Source organism: Equus caballus, chromosome 1 (genome assembly GCF_041296265.1).
Source record: "Equus caballus isolate H_3958 breed thoroughbred chromosome 1, TB-T2T, whole genome shotgun sequence".
Taxonomy (NCBI): Eukaryota; Metazoa; Chordata; class Mammalia; order Perissodactyla; family Equidae; genus Equus; species Equus caballus.
The window spans coordinates 156,897,912-156,914,395 of NC_091684.1; the positions used below are offsets into that span (position 1 = coordinate 156,897,912).

The following is a 16,484-nucleotide window of genomic DNA, read 5'->3' on the forward strand; positions in this document are numbered from 1 at the left end:
AAAATGTCTAAAATTAAAGACAAAGAGAGAATCCTAAAAGCAGCAAGAGAAAGGCCACAAGTGACATATAAAGGGAAGCCCATCAGGCTGTCAGCGGACTTCTCAGCCGAGACCCTACAGGCGAGAAGAGAATGGCACGACATATGTGAAGTGCTAAAAGGAAAAAACCTACAACCAAGAATACTCTATCCATCAAGGCTGTCATTCAGAATGGAAGGAGAGATAAAGAGCTTCCCAGACAAGCAAAAATTAAAGGAGTTTATCACTAAGAAACCAGTTCTACAAGAAATGCTGAAGGGACTTATTTAAGTGGGAAAGTAATGACCACAAATAGAGATAAAAGAAAAAAATTATCAAAAAAACCCAAAACAACAACAAGAAAAAACAGGCAATAAAATCACCAGTAAGGAAAAAGTATAGTAAAGGAAGCAGATCAACTACCTGTGAAGGTAATATGAAGGTTAAGAGACAAATGTACTAAAATCACCTATTTCAATGATAAGAGGGTAATGGATGGACACACACTAAACAAAAGACTATATATGATGTGAAAAACATATAATGTGGGAGGAGGGGAGTGAAAAAGTAGAACTTTTAGAAAGAGGCCAAGCTAAAGAATCTATCTACTCAATATAGACTGTTATATGCATAGTATATTAAATACACTCCTCATGGTAACCACAAACCAGAAACCTATAACAAGCAGGAAAAAAAGTAAGACAAAAGAAATCAAACATATTACTAAAGATAGTCATCAAACCACAAGTGAAGAGAGCAAGAGAAAAAGAAAGGAACTGAGAAGAACTACTAAAACACCCAAAAAAAAGAAAAAGTGACAAAATGGCAATAAATACATATTTATCAATAGCTACTTTAAATGTTAATGGACTAAATGCTCCAATCAAATGCCATAGGGTGGCCAACTGGATAAAAAAACAAGATCCATGTATATGCTGCATACAAGAGACACACTTCAGACCTACAGACACTCACAAACTGAAAGTGAAAGGATGGAAAAAGATATTCCATGCAAATGGCAAAGAAAAGAATGCGGGGGTAGCAATACTCATATCAGACAAAATAGACTTTAAATCAAAAACTGTAATAAGAGACAAAGATGGGCACTACATAATGATAAAGGGAACAATCCAACAAGAAAATATAACACTTGTAAATATCTACGCACCCAGCATAGGAGCACCTAAATATATAAAGCAATTATTAATAGACATAAGAGGAGAAATAGACAGTAACACATTAATAGTAGGGGAATTTAACACTCCACTTACACCAATGGATAGATCATCCAAACAGAAGATCAATAAGGAAACACTCGCCTTAAAGGACACATTAGACCAGATGGACTTAGTAGATATATGCAGAACATTCCATCCAAAAACCACAGAATACACATTCTTTTCAAATGCCCATGGAACATTCTCCAGGATTGATCACATATTAGGCCACAAAACAAGTCTCAATAAATTTAAGAAGATCGAAATAATACCATGCATCTTTTCTGACCACAAAGGTATGAAACTGGAAATCAACTACAGAAAGAAAACCAGAAAAGCCACAAAAATGTGGAGATTGAACAAAATGCTACTGAACAATGATTGGGTCAATGAAGAAATCAAAGAAGAAATCAAAAAATTCCTGGAGAAAAATGAAAATGAAAACACGACATGCCAAAATCTGTGGGATACAGCAAAAGCGGTTCTACGAGGGAAGTTTATAGCAATTCAGGCCTACCACAAGAAAAAAGAAAAATCCCAAATAGGCAATCTAAAAGTGCACCTAAAGGTACTGGAAAAAGAACAACAAACAAAGCCCAAAATCAGCAGAAGGAAGGAAATAATAAAAATCAGAGCAGAAATAAATGAAATAGAGACTTAAAAAACAATAGAAAAAATTGATGAAACCAAGAGCTGGTTGTTCGAAAAGATAAACAAAATTGACAAACCCTTAGCTAGACTCACCAAGAAAAAAGAGAGAAGGCTCAAATAAATAAAATCAGAAACGAAAGAGGAGAGATTACAACGGACACCTCAGAAATACAAAAGATAATAAGAGAATACTATGAAAAGCTATACGCCAACAAATTGGAGAATCTAGAAGAAATGGATAAATTCTTAGAAACATACAACCTTCCAAACTGGACCAAGAAGATGTAGAAAATTTGAATAGACTGATCACCAGTAAGGAGATCGAAACAGCAATCAAAAACCTCCCAAAAAACAAAAGTCCAGGACCAGATGGCTTCCCTGGTGAAATCTACCAAACATTCAAAGAAGACTTAATACCTATCCTTCTCAAACTCTTCCAAAAAATTGAAGAGGAGGGGAGGCTTCGTAACTCCTTCTACGAAGCAAACATTATCCTGATACCAAAACCAGACAAGGACAACACAAAAAAAGAAAATTACAGGCCAATATTACTGATGAACATCGATGCAAAAATCCTCAACAAAATACTAGCAAATCGAATACAACAATACATTAAAAAGATCATACATCATGATCAAGTGGGTTTCATTCCAGGGATGCAGGGATGGTTCAACATCCGCAAATCTCTCAACGTGATACACCACATTAACAAAATGAAGAATAAAAATCACATGATCATCTCAATAGATGCAGAGAAAGCATTTGACAAGATACAGCTCCATTTATGATAAAAACTCTAAGTAAATTGGGTATAGAAGGAAAATACCTCAACATAATAAAGGCCAGATATGACAAACCCACAGCAAACATCATTCTCAATGGAGAAAAACTGAAAGCTATCCCTCTAAGAACAGGAACCAGACAAGGATGCCCACTGTCACCACTCTTGTTTAACATAGTATTGGAAGTCCTAGCCAGAGCAATCAGGCAAGAAAAAGAAATAAAAGGGATCCACATTGGAAAAGAAGAAGTGAAACTGTCACTCTTTGCAGATGACATGATTTTATATCTAGAAAACCCTAAAGAGTCCACTAAAAAACTTTTAGAAACAATAAAGGAACACAGTCAAGTTGCGGGATACAAAACCAATGTACAAAAATCCGTTGCGTTTCTATACACTAACAACGAAGTAGCAGAAACAGAAATTAAGAAGACAATCCCATTTACAATTGCAACAAAAAGAATAAAATACCTAGGAATAAACTTAACCAAAGAGGTGAAAGATCTGTACACCGAAAACTATAAAACATTGTTGAAAGAAATCGAAGAAGACACAAAGAAATGGAAAGATATTCTGTGCTCTTGGATTGGAAGAATTAACATTGTTAAAATGTCCATACTTCCTAAAGCAATCTACAGATTCAATGCAATCCCTATCAAAGTTCCAACAACAATTTTTACAGAAATAGAACAAAGAATCCTAAAATTTATATGGAACAGCAAAAAACCCCGAATAGCCAAAGCCTTCCTGAGAAAAAAGAACAAAGCTGGAGGTATCACACTCCCCGATTTCAAATTATACTACAAAGCCATAGTAACCGAAACAGCATGGTACTGGCACAAAAACAGACACACAGATTAATGGAACAAAATTGAGAGCCCAGAAGTAAACCCACACATTTACGGACAGCTAATATTCGACAAGGGTGCCAAGAGCATACGATGGAGAAAGGAGAGTCTCTTCAATAAATGGTGTTGGGAAAACTGGACAGCCACATGCAGAAGAATTGAAAGTAGATCATTCCCTTACACCATGCACAAAACTCAACTCAAAATGGATTAAAGATTGAATGGAAGACCCAAAACCATGAGATTTCTAGAAGAAAACATAGGCAGTACGCTCTATGACATTGGTCTGAGCAGCATATTTTCAAGTCCCATGTCTGAGTGGACAAGGGAAACAAAAGAAAAAATGAACAAATGGGACTACATCAAACTAAAAAGTTTCTGCACAGCAAAGGAAACAATCAACAAAACAAAAAGACCACCTAACAATTGGGAGAAGATATTTGCAAACCACGTATCACATAAGGGGTTAATATCCAAAATATACAAAGAACTCAAACAGCTCAACAACAAAAAAACCAACAATCCAATTAGGAAATTGGGCAAAAGATCTGAACAGAGATTTCTCCAAAGAAGAAATACAGACGGCCAACAAGCATATGAAAAGATGCTCAATATCATTAGCTATCAAGGAAATGCAAATCAAAACTACAATGAGGTATCACCTCACTCCAGTCAGAATGGCTATAATTAACAAGACAGGAAACAACAAACGTTGGAGAGGGTGTGGAGAGAAGGGAACCCTTGTTCACTGCTGGTGACAGTGCAAACTGGTGCAGCCACTATGGAAAGCAGTTTGGAGTATCCTCAGAAAATTAAGGATAGATCTACCATATGATCCAGCTATTCCACTGCTGGGTATTTATCCAAAGAACTTGAAAACACAAAGGCATAAAGATAATTGCACCCCTATGTTCGCTGCAGCATTATACACAATAGCCAAGACTTGGAAGCAACCTAGGTGCCCATCAAGTGACGAATGGATAAAGAAGAAGTGGTATTTATACACAATGGGCTACTACTCAGCCATAAGAAATGACGAAATCCGGCCAATTGTGACAACATGGATGGACCTTGAGGGTATTATGCTGAGTGAAATAAGTCAGAGGGAGAAAGTCAAATACCGTATGATCTCACTCATAAGTAGAAGATAAAAACGACAAAAAAAAAAAAAAACACATAGCATTGGAGATTGGACTGGTGGTTACCATTGGGGAAGGGGGGAGGGGGGAGGGCAAAAGGGGTGATTAGGGTCACATGTGAGGGGATGCACTATAACTAGTGTTCGGGTGGTGAACATGATGTAATGTATCCAGAATTTGAAATATGATGTACACCCGAAAAAAATAAAAATTAAAAAAAAAAAAAGAACTATGCACAGCTTCTGATCAATGTTGGATATTTGCTGTTCACACACTCAAGCAATAGAATCCCAGGCAAAAGCGAAGAGACCTGTGTTTTGCTAGCCCATACAGCCACTTCAGAGGGAGATGCATGATTTCCATCTGACTTTGAGAGATTCAGAAAATTGCTCATGGAGTCCCAGTACAATATGTGTTGACCTCTAGCATCAAAGGATCCAAGGCTGGAAACCACTAATTCACTGTGATTTTGTCTAGAAGCTGGGGGACCCCCTGATAAACCTGTATATTGGGTTCCCTCAAACCCCCAGTTTCTATGGCTTTTTCCCTTCCTGTCATCTCCCGCCAATCCTCCCTTAGACATCTAATATCTCCCCAATGTTAGAACTTTGATCAATTTATTCATCTCCCTTTTTGATTACATTATTACAGAGGCCAGATAATACAGAATAATGCAAGAGACATTCAAATTTTTAAAACCTGGAAATGGTTGTTTTCTATGTCATAATCCTCTTTTTCAGCTGTAATAATTATAGACAGTGCCTCAGTCTTCAGAAGCCAGGAATGCCACATTTGTTTTCTCAAGACTGATCCAAGCCCAGCATTACCTTCTAGGAGCTCTCCATTCTCTCTTGGATAGTCAAGGCCCCCAGGAACTTACTTACACAGTCCAGAAAGAAAGTCCCTTCAACCTCCTCTCCGGGCAAGGAGGAACCCTGGTGTCTGTTTCGGCTGCCTTCCTTGCCCTCACCTCTGTCTCACAGCGATGCTGCGAGCCTTCTTCCGTCACTGCTGGTCCACGCAGCTTTGCTTGAGCAGATCCCAGCTCCACTCCCTCAATCTGGGCTCTAAATCCCATCGCAATTAGTTCTGAAGCATTTTAGAACCCCAAGTGGTCATTCCCCATAGTCCTGCTGCCTCAGAGGGGCTATGCCAGCGTGAGTCCAGGCATCCACCCATCCATCCAACCTTGTGGAACTTGCACCTGCTCCTCCTCTCCCAGGGGTGGCTTTTTCCCCCTCTGACCAAAGTGTCCTGCCATTACCTTAATAAGATTATAGAAACAAAGAGACCTGTTTATCCTCGTTGGGGTCAAAGGGTGCAGAGAGGAAGAGGAGGTTGGCAGGCAAGGAGAGAACTCCTTCCACCTCTTCCTAGTGAGATAGCCACAGACAGGACAGCTTCGCGCAACAGCAGTGAAAAATGAAATGCAAGTTAAGTTTTCAGCAGGTCACCCACACACACACTAGGTATGGACATCCTACTGCCCCAACTTTACGAAATTTCAAGTGAAATTATAAATATATATTCATTGTAGGACTTTAGAAAATGGAGAAAATTAAAATAGCCTTATGTAACTCTTATGATTCAGTAAGACAAGGAGGCATGGATTAGCATGAAGAAGATCAAAATGGGACTTGCCATTGAAGCCATACTGAGGAGACGCCACCAGACAGCAACAGGACTATGATTCGTGTACAGGCCTATAGTCCCTCAGGCAGAATTCTCACATCCAGTACCAGAATCTTTTCTACAATTCATTTGGCATCAAAACCTGACCTGAACTAACATGTGGCTATTGATGGTCTTTATTTATGCCAGTTAGTGAGAATATTAGTATTTTGCTATAGAAATACATAGTGGTGTATTTGATTATTAGACTGTACAGGAGGTGTTCCACAATATATATGTTACATTTCCAAAATTCAAACAATTCTGAAACCTAGCTGCCCCAAGTTTTGGGATAAGGGATGGTGAGCCTATTATATCTCAGTCTTTGAGGAAGAACTTCTGCCAGAAGGAGGACTAAGAACACTCATTTCTTCAAGATCTTGAACAGGATATTTTGTTTGAACATTGGGTCACTTCACAAGGCCTAAAACTAAAACTATTAAAATGCAACCTTTTATCACCAAGATTTGTGCACTAGAGACATTCTTATCTCATCTCTAAACTCCTCGTACCTCTGGGGAGTCTTGGGAACAGGGTAACACTCAGGGACAGAAGGATGATGGGAGCTTGAAAGTCAGGGATGGGGTAAAGTTTACAGACATCACCTGATTTTTTTTTAAGTTCAGTAGTTATTTTTTTAAGGTCATAAAATAGATCTGAATGTCACTACAGCAACCAAATGGCTATATCAAAATGTCATGAACCCCATGAGAGAAAGAAGGAAATCTTTATAGCTACTAAAGGAGAAATTGTAGCTGCTCCCAGGAGGTCGAAGACCCCGGAGAGAGAAATGGCACCCAGAAATCTGGTCAATGAAACACCATAAGCCCATAGGTCGGAACTGGAAAGCTCCAGGCCTGCTTTTTTAGATGGAAAGGTGTTGATCCTCACAGGCTTTATTTTATTTTGTTCAACATGAATAGCTTGCCACCATTAAAACTTGGAAGATTTCATGTAAATACATTGGTATCTGTCTTCTCTTGAACGACCTAAAGACCTGGCAACACTGGGCCCAGGTTCACGCATGGCAACAGTCATCTTGAGCTGAGGACAAGTCGCTGCACCATTTTAGACAGGTGTGACTTCTCCATTTCACCTCAGCCCCTACGTTCTCCTGGGAGCTCCACATGGCCCCTGCCAGCATTTGGGAATGAGACACATAGTTTGGCCACCCCGGGACCTCTGGGGTACATGTAATGGATTCTGAGTTGTACCAGTGACATGTTGGGGTCACATATGAGTGTGGACAGCTGGGGAAAGGGTTTTTCTTTACAGGGGGGACTAACAGCGTTGCTCCAAAACACACATTTGAACTCTATCGACTATTAAAATGATGCAGAGAAATCCCAAAGGGAAGCACTGAGCAGAACTGAGAAGTCCATGAAGATTTTTGTAGAAGGAGAATAACAAGATTGGGGAGTAGCGGACGCAGGTGCTCTTAGCTGAAAAGAATCTTAGGGAGCAACTAATATAATTATTTTCTCTAATGAGCAATTTGTTGCTTTTCTCCCAGAGAAATACAAACATCGCTAATATTTATAGTATACCTACTAAGCACAGGTGTTTTACCTACGTTGCCTCATTTACTCTTTACAACAGCCCTGGGAGGCAGGTATTAGTGTTGATTTTAGAAATAAAGAAACTGAGCCCTAGAGATTTTAAGTAACTTACTCAAAGACACTAGCTTATAATTGTTATAAACAGGATTCAAACTTAGGTTTTTATGACCACCCAAATTAATTTACTTTGCATTATACCACTAGACCAAAAGCAAGTGTATTTTTGCCACTAAGGAAGTAATTGCTCAAATAATTGAGGCGTCTTAACTAGTTCCTCTCTCCTTTTAATAAAAATTACTCTCAGGATCTAACATAGGCTGGTTGTACCTTAGTGTGAATTTAAGTCATTTTGGAGTCTTAATGGAAGCTGAAAGATTTTTCACCCAAATGAGAAGAGAGAAACACTCTAGGGATAATGGGCTCTTGCTGGTGTCAATGGAGTCAAATAGCCATTTTAACCACACTTAAGTCCTCCCCAAACTTGCAATTACGATCTGGGAGGCATGCTCAGAAGCCATGTGTTTAAGCTTTCTCTGTTAAACCCTGATCAGTGCAGTCACAACCTCCTGGCCAGGAGACAGTCTGGAGAAGGACAAAGCATTGATTCGTCAGGCAGCGCAAAAATCTCAGGTATCCAGGTACCTACCGCATGATCTCAGAAAACTCAATTATTAATATGACCATATGAACATGACTTTGTTGTGATCAGACTCCACTTTAATTTAAATTTTGTTAAAGCCACAAGGGAGCAGAGAAGCAGTCTCGTGAAATAAACGAGGCAGTCTCAGTTTTATTTTTCATGTTTGCAAACCAGGATTATCGGCAAATCTTATCAGTCAGGCGGCAAATTACCAAGAACTGCATTAAAAATGTGTATAGTCATTTTCATTTTTGAAAGATTCAAGACTATAAATAATTAAATGCGTTAGACATCTGTTATTTATGAGCCGAAATGACAGTTTTAATTTAGTTCTTCATTTAGCTGAGCCTGACGTATTGTGACTCTAAAGGAAAACACAGGAAATATCTAAAAATGACATCTTTCGGAGCCTGCAGTGACCATAGGTGCAAATCAAAGCCTGGTTATTCTCACTTCCCTTCAAGGCCTGTCAAGACACAATCTTCATTCGTGACCTTGTGTTGTCTGTCCTTGGGAATTCTGATTGGCTGACAGACCAGCTCTGCATCTGGTGCTTTCACAATGTGAATCAGGCAGCTTAGTAGGAGCTGTGAACACACTCCCAATTAATTATACATGCAGAACCAAGTCACTAGATCAGATCTACAGATGCTTCAAGGAAATGCCAAAGAATTCAAACTGCCTGCCCTTTCCTCTTCCCATACTAGAGAAGGGTTGTTATTTGGTTGATGTGCAAAGATGTGCAAGACCTCATGGATTATGGAAAGGAAAAGGCAAGAAACAGATGCAGGAGTCGTGATTTGGAAGCCAAGGGACAATATGTTAATAGTTAAGATGCACTGCATTCGCAAACTAAAGTCAGAGCATTTAAGTCATTTAACTAAACAAATGACAGAATTGTTTTTGAAAATGAAGGCCCCCTAATCACACAGCCCCACAAACCCACACACATCAGCCTTGTGCCCTGTGATGAGACACCTCATCAGCCATTGGATTCCTGGCTCAGAGGAAGTGTGATTTTCTGCAGCTTGGAGCGTGCCCGATCTGCGGTGAAGCCTGAAGTGACCCCAGCCACAGGTGATGGGAAATCACAACACCTCGGTCTCTGTGAGGGCTGCTGGAAGTGGGGCAGTACACGTTACCTGCGCTCAGCCAGCTAAGAGGTGTGTCATTTGATTGCGCACAGCAAGCATTGGCCCCAGGCTAGGCTACACTTTGGAAATGACTGAAATATATAATGTTTTCTAACTGATTCCGATCCATAGATTGATTCACAGTTTGTTGATTTTAAACAACCTGCCTTGCGAATTTTTGTCTATGTGTTTGTGCTTCAAATGTGTAATGCTGAAAGGACTAGGACTCCCGAGGAAAAGGACCAGTGCAGAATTAGGTGACTTCTGAGCGCCTAGAATCGCTTAGCAGGCTTACATGGATGTACATTTCAAGATCATTTACAACCACATCCTCTTTGGGGAAGGGAGGAACAACATGTCGTTTTTTCCAATATACAAAATATAAATCAGGGAGCAAACCAATGCATTTCTTCAGAAACGGTGCACATAACAGCTCCCCTACTCCCCACTCCCGTGTCTTTCCAAACCCGCCGCTGGGGCCACTTTGCCCTCCCTCAGGCACTGAGGCGAATCCTGTGGTCAGAGAAATAGAAGGAGCACTGGAGCTAAGGGATTCAGACCCCTGGAGCCTGGGAGTGCTGCTGCCCTGACCCTGAATCCCAGATTCAGTGCCAGGACTCCTTCATACAACAAAAACCTGCCTTGTCTACCATTGTCCATGTTGTCCCCAGAACTCCCAAGTCCTGCCCTTCATCTCCTCTAGTTCCAAAAGGGGGTTGGAATCAGCCTTGCTTGGCCGTCTATTCCAGTTCCCCAGAAACAAGTGTCCTATCCTTTAAACCTACTGACGATACTGAGGTCACACTCTGTGATGCGGCCAGCCTGGACACCTGCCATGACCTTCCTGAGGTTCCCCAGGCCACCAGCCAGGACAGCCACTGGTTGCCTCTGCTGGAACTCCCCACGGTCTGTGCCACCTTCTTTCTTCCTCACCTGTCGCACGTGGCTGGGCCTCCCAGCCGCCAGGGCTGGCCCGTTCTCACAATGGCATCCCAGATCAGATAACTAGGCATTTAGCTTTTCCCTCGGTTCCAACCAACAAGCCTGATTGACAGCTTTTCAGGGATTTCTGACTTCCCCAGCTGCTAATCCTGCTCCTCACCCAGCTCTGTATTCCCCTGCTCAAATTAATCTAGGCGGGAGCTGATTTGGCTTGTAATGTGAGGTTAATTACAGAAGCTGATAACATTTCTAAATAAAAATGAGTTCCTCAATTTTAAAAATCTAAATTAAAATAAAACCAGGAGGAAATCATTTTTGGTTACAAACCACAAGCCCAGTTACAGACTCTTGTGAGCACTTCTGCCTGCAGAATTTGTTCTTTTCAGCAGGGCCAGCCTCATGGATGTACCACCTGAGCGTCACAGAGGGCCCCGCCTTCAGGAGCGCCCTGCACTTGGTTTAATGCTCTGCTGTTCCTTCCTTGAGATTCTTAATTTTACCTTTGAACTTGTGTTTTGTAAATGAAGCGCAATGGGACAATGAGGCATGCACTTAAGCAGAGGCTTTATGCTCAGTATGCATATCCCCCATAGTTCCTTGCTGCCCCATTAACATAGAGCATTCGATGCCCCATGAGCCTAGAATTCCGGTGGACCCATGATGTGTCAGCGAGACTCAAAGGGACTACGAGGTACCTGTTACATCTACCACTGAGTATGCTTGTTGAACTGAGATTCAAACCAGAGCCTGCTTTGAACACAGAAAGAAGACAATGGTGTTCTAGGAAACACGAACACCCAAGGAGCCCCCATCACATCCTTTCTTACTTGTGTTACTTGCTTGTGTTCCTGCCAGTTACTTCCAACCACTTCCACCGAAAATGATGGTGTAAAAGAAAAGACTGAGCAACCAACAGTTCCCTTCCTTTCAGTCCTTCCTTAGTAGGCAGAGGTAGAGGGTGTTGGCAGAATGTTCACATATCAAGAAGTGAAATCAGAGCAGCTGAGTTAGTTTTGTTCAGCATTTCCACTGTTCTGGTCAGAACAAAATACATATGCATGTATTTTACATGAAATACAAATTGCGTAATTTTGGTGATTCAATATATGAATAGAATGTTCTTACATTTGCATTTAAAATGGGCATTGCACCATATAAAGTTGAACAGTAAAATTCATGCTAATGATCTAAAATTTGAATTTATCTTTACCTAGAAAGATATTAAATAACAAAAATCACCATGAGAAGTTGTGAGAGAGACCATGGAAGAAAGGAAAAAGCTTTCTATTTTAGTACATTTACCATCATTTTCTCCCGCTTTCTGAACGAGGAGCCCCACGTTTTCATTCTGCACTAGGCCCCACGAGTTATATGGCTGGGAGCAGGCTCAGCGGGCCAACAGGAAGGAGCTTCCTCGTGCAGCCCAGCCTGGCGGGAGGGCAGTTCATTCTGCTTCTCTGAGCCTACATGTGCATCTCCGTGTTTGCATCTTCCTTCTGGGACCCCAGTGCTGTGGCTCTTCTACCCCAGAGTTGGGTTCTAACTCTGACCTGATGAACTGACCTTGAGTCCTACATGGCTGACTCTGGTGTGGCGCAATTTTGGCCACTGTGTCCTAACCTTCAGGCCACTAACGCCTGAGGCTCAAGCCCCACATCACCTCTCACCTGTACTCACTAGGATATTCCTGCTCACCCACTCAGCACCGTTCTTCTGCATCCTCCACCTGGCCAACCTCACTCTGTAGCTCTGCCTCTCGCACCAGCCCTGTCTTCCCACCAGGGTCCTCTGTCCAAGCAGCTGGACAAGCGCTTGGCCACACGAAGCCCCTTTATTGGGTCAACTCCTCTCTTGAGTTTCCTGTCACCATGGATCTGCGCCTTGGTACTGCCTGGAGCACTTTCAAAGTGCTGACCGCTGCAGATGATCAGAGCGTGTGAGAGACAGGGGCGGTGCTGGCTGAGGCCAGTTACCATGACAGAGGGAGGGAAGCCCTGCTCCATGAAAGCAACCTCATAGCTCCCTCAAATGTCACTTGGTTTCTCTAATAGAACCAAAGTTCAATCACTCAAGACAGCTTACATCAGAGGTTCGCCACCTCCATTCATTAGAACCACCTGAGGATATTTAATAAACACCAATGCTGGGCTCCCATCCTGAGTTCTAGTTGAACTGGTCTGATGTCCAGCCCAGTACTGGTATTTTTTAAACCTTCTTCAGAGTACTCCAGTGCAAAGCCAACACAGAGATCCAGCCATAGCGTAAAGAGCTGAGCTGGGCCTAAGGAGCAGAGCTGAGAATGGACAACAGGACCGATGTGGTTACCTCAAGATCACCGCCTAGTTCCACGTCTTGAGTGGCTCTGGGTGTGTCACTTAGTCACTGAACATCACTTTCTTCCTGTGCAAAATAGAAGTAATTTTATAAAATCCTACTATCAATGCTGTGAAATAAGATTAGAACAATAATACCTTCCTCACATTTGCTTAGTAATTCACAATTTCTAGTGCTCTTTCACAGTCATCAGACCCTAAGATAATCAGGGCACACGTGGAAGACACTGGGTGGTGTTCTAGACTGAATGTTTGTGCCCTTCCAAAATTCATACATTGAAACCTAATCCCCAGTGTGATGGTATTGGGAGGTGGGACCTTTGGGAGGTGATCAGGTCAGGAGGGCCCCACTCCTACAAAACAGATTCCAGAGAGCTCTCTTGCCCCTTCGGCCACGTGAGGTTGTAGCAAAAAGACCACCATCTATGAACTAGGAATCAGGCCTCACCAGACGCCAAATCTTCCAGCTCCTTGATCTTGGACTTCCCAGCTTCCAGAATGTGAGAAATAAATTTCTGTTGTTTATAAGCCACCCAGTCTATGCTATTCTATTACAGCAGCCAGAACAAATTCAGACAGGTGGGGAGGTGGAAGTGTGTAAGCAAGCTCAGATGACCTGGTTAGTGTCATGAAGACACCCAGCTGGCGCACTTTGTTCCATCTCTGAAAACTTCTCCAGTGCAACTAATATTTTGATAAATAAATATGTTAGTAAGACACAAACCCAAACTTATCAGCAACATTCTCAATCATTCCTGTTACCTATTTTTTTAATCCACTTATTTTTTCATAGAGAGATATTTCTGTCAAAGCGTAACAATCTCTTCAGTGGGTGAGCTACCTGATTCTGCTCTTTAACTTAAAACATCCTGGTCAAGAACTTTAAGGAGACTGATTGTGAAAGTGAAATGTCTTCTGTCTCCTCAGTGGGTTCTCGCTTTTTCTCTCTCTTTTCCCTTTTCCCTTCCCTCCCTCCCCTACATTTCTCTCACTTCAGCTCTCTTTGTCTCCTCTTTCATCTTCCCTGAGTGACTCACATTAGAAAGGACTCTTCTCAAGGCATCTATTCCGATTCCTTGGCTGATTCCACCATTAAGCGACTCTTCTGAAAGTGACAAGCCAGCTATCTCCCGAGGCAATCCTGTCACTCAGCCTTCTCCCCATCCTGAGGAGCCTCAGACTATACAACACAAAACCCCTGCAGCACCTATTATGTCAGCATCTCTTTCTTCCGTGAGGATAGCTGGTTTCCAGCCTACTTATAACATCCCCTTTGATATCTAGAGAAACTTTTCCCATTTCCTTTCATCCCTTTCTTACAACTGAACCTTGTATCTTTGAAAGGTAGGCAGTTTTCCTCAATGTCCTCACCTGTCTTTTCTGTACGGCCATCTCATGGATGACTGAGGGTCTTGATTCTCCCAGCCCTTATCCAGCAGTTATATCTGGAACAGGCCTGATTCCTGGCTACCTCCTGAAGCTGGCTGCAGGTGGAATCAGGTGGTGGAGTCTGGGAACTGAAAACAATTGCAAGGAGCAGACCTCAGGGCAGGGTTGGCCTTGGTTAGGAGTTATGGGATCAGGAAGAACATTTCACTCCCAGAGGCAGGTCATCCCTAGTCAGCCCAGACTGCCCTTGGGGCAAGAGTCAAAGAGCCTTTCCTTACCGATGTGCCTGCAGCTGAAAATGCAAGATGTTCTTATCAGAAAAGGCCATAGAAAGGATATTTGTTTTTCTTGTTGTGCCTTTTTCCTAATTCACAAACACACACACACACACACACATTCCAGACCCACACATTCTCTATGTCTATCTCTTTATAATTTTTCCTCCTCAACTTCCTCTACTCCTTTTCCTTCCCATGTCTTTCCTTCCTTCAGAAATAATCACGGACTTTAATAAAACTGAAGTATATACATCTTCATTAAGAAATTGGTGAGACACCTTAAGATAATTAATTGTGGTCACTGAGGAAAATAAGAACACTTAACTCTATCAGGATCCACTCTTTTTTTTTAAATATTCTATTTTTTAGAGCAATTTTAGGTTCACAGCAAAATTGAGCAAAATGTAGAGTTCCCTTATACTCCCTGCCCCCACACAGGCATAGACTCCCCCACTATCAACATCAACATCCCCCACCAGAGCGCTACATTTCTAACAACTGAGGAACCTACACTGATACATCATTATCCCCCAGAGTCCATAGTTTACATTAGGATTCACGTTTGGTGTTATACATTCCACAGGTTCGGAAAAATGTATAATAACGTGTATCTACCATTACAGTATCATACAGAATAGTTTCCAGTGTCCAGGGGTGGGGCCCCTCCCACATCCACACACCCAACTAGTTCCTATAAGTACAAGGAAAACAACATAAAGATGCAGCCTCCTCCAGAGCAAGCAACAAAGGTCATGGTGGTTTGATTCATTCCCCTTTTGGTCTACCAGCATCTGGAGAACCAGAGTCCTGCATTACCTGTCTTTGTTAAACTCTGTGCTAGACCCCAGGAGACTTGGAGCAGGACCCCAATAAGTAACATTAAGAGTTATTTTTTTTTAGTAGCATATATACATTAGGCAGCTTATGTTTTACCTCATTAAACAAATCATAATGATCCTTCAAGACACGTATTATTATCCCCATTTTACAGATAATGAAACTGAGGCTCAAGAGAATAAGTGATGTGCCCCAGGTCACATGCTAGTAAGTGATGATGCCAAAATTTGAACTCAGATCCATCAACTCCCAAACCTTTGCTATTTCTACTATTCCCCTCCCATGATGTCTCAAGATTGTTTAGCAGATAGATTCAAAGAAGGCAAAATCTTTGACATGTCTTTTGTTATGTAATTCCCAACTCTTTCGAGTAATTGACAAGCTCTGATTGCAACTTGTATGTTTCCTGAGAACCAACGTCAGAAACAATTCTTGGATGTGGACGCTACTATGGATAACCCTGGCCACCAAGGCTGAGCATCCCAGTGCATCATCCCTGTCTAAACCCGCACTTTATGTGACTGAGCAAAGGATAGTCTGGGCTAGCTTGCTTCTGAATGTCTAAGGGAATTCATCTCAAATAGCAGGAGATAGTGAGTGTCCTAGAGTGCCCAGAACCATGTGGAAATTCATGAGATCTCACATAGAACTTCTACGAGTTCCACATCTTAACTATGAGTTGCAAAGTAAGTAGGTCTTGCTTAATAGTGAAGGCAACTGATTAACGCTGGAAGCTTTGGGGAAAAAAAATCATTATTCTCGATGTTCTTCAGATGATTGTCTGTAAACATTTTCTCACCTCAAAACTCAAATGACACAAGGCCATGGCTGATGCTGTGAAGGTTGCTGGCTATCAATCTTGTGAGCGCTAACGGTAAAACGGTAAAGCTGTCCAAAGATTAAGTCACACCAGTGGCAAAGAATATCCTTGCACTAGGCAGTAGCTTCTAGTTCTAAAAACACTAACATGGGAAGGCAGAATGGAACGTTCCACTCCACTACAGCCTTCCAACAACCTCTCTTCAATGAAGGTGAGCAAGTGTGTCTG

The 16,484-nt window shown here is 41.7% G+C and overlaps 1 long non-coding RNA gene across 1 annotated transcript in view; it reads right to left on the reverse strand.

Moving 5' to 3' along the window:
- LOC138917348 (uncharacterized) overlaps nucleotides 1-14,433 on the reverse strand; it is a 50,310-nt gene extending 35,877 nt beyond the window's left edge. The window contains exons 1-2 of the long non-coding RNA XR_011425207.1: nucleotides 14,304-14,433; nucleotides 12,925-12,999 (exon numbers count right to left, since the gene is read on the reverse strand). This is a non-coding gene — a long non-coding RNA (uncharacterized lncRNA). The remainder of the gene's footprint in view (nucleotides 1-12,924; nucleotides 13,000-14,303) is intronic.
- Between the last annotated feature and the right edge of the window lie 2,051 nt (nucleotides 14,434-16,484).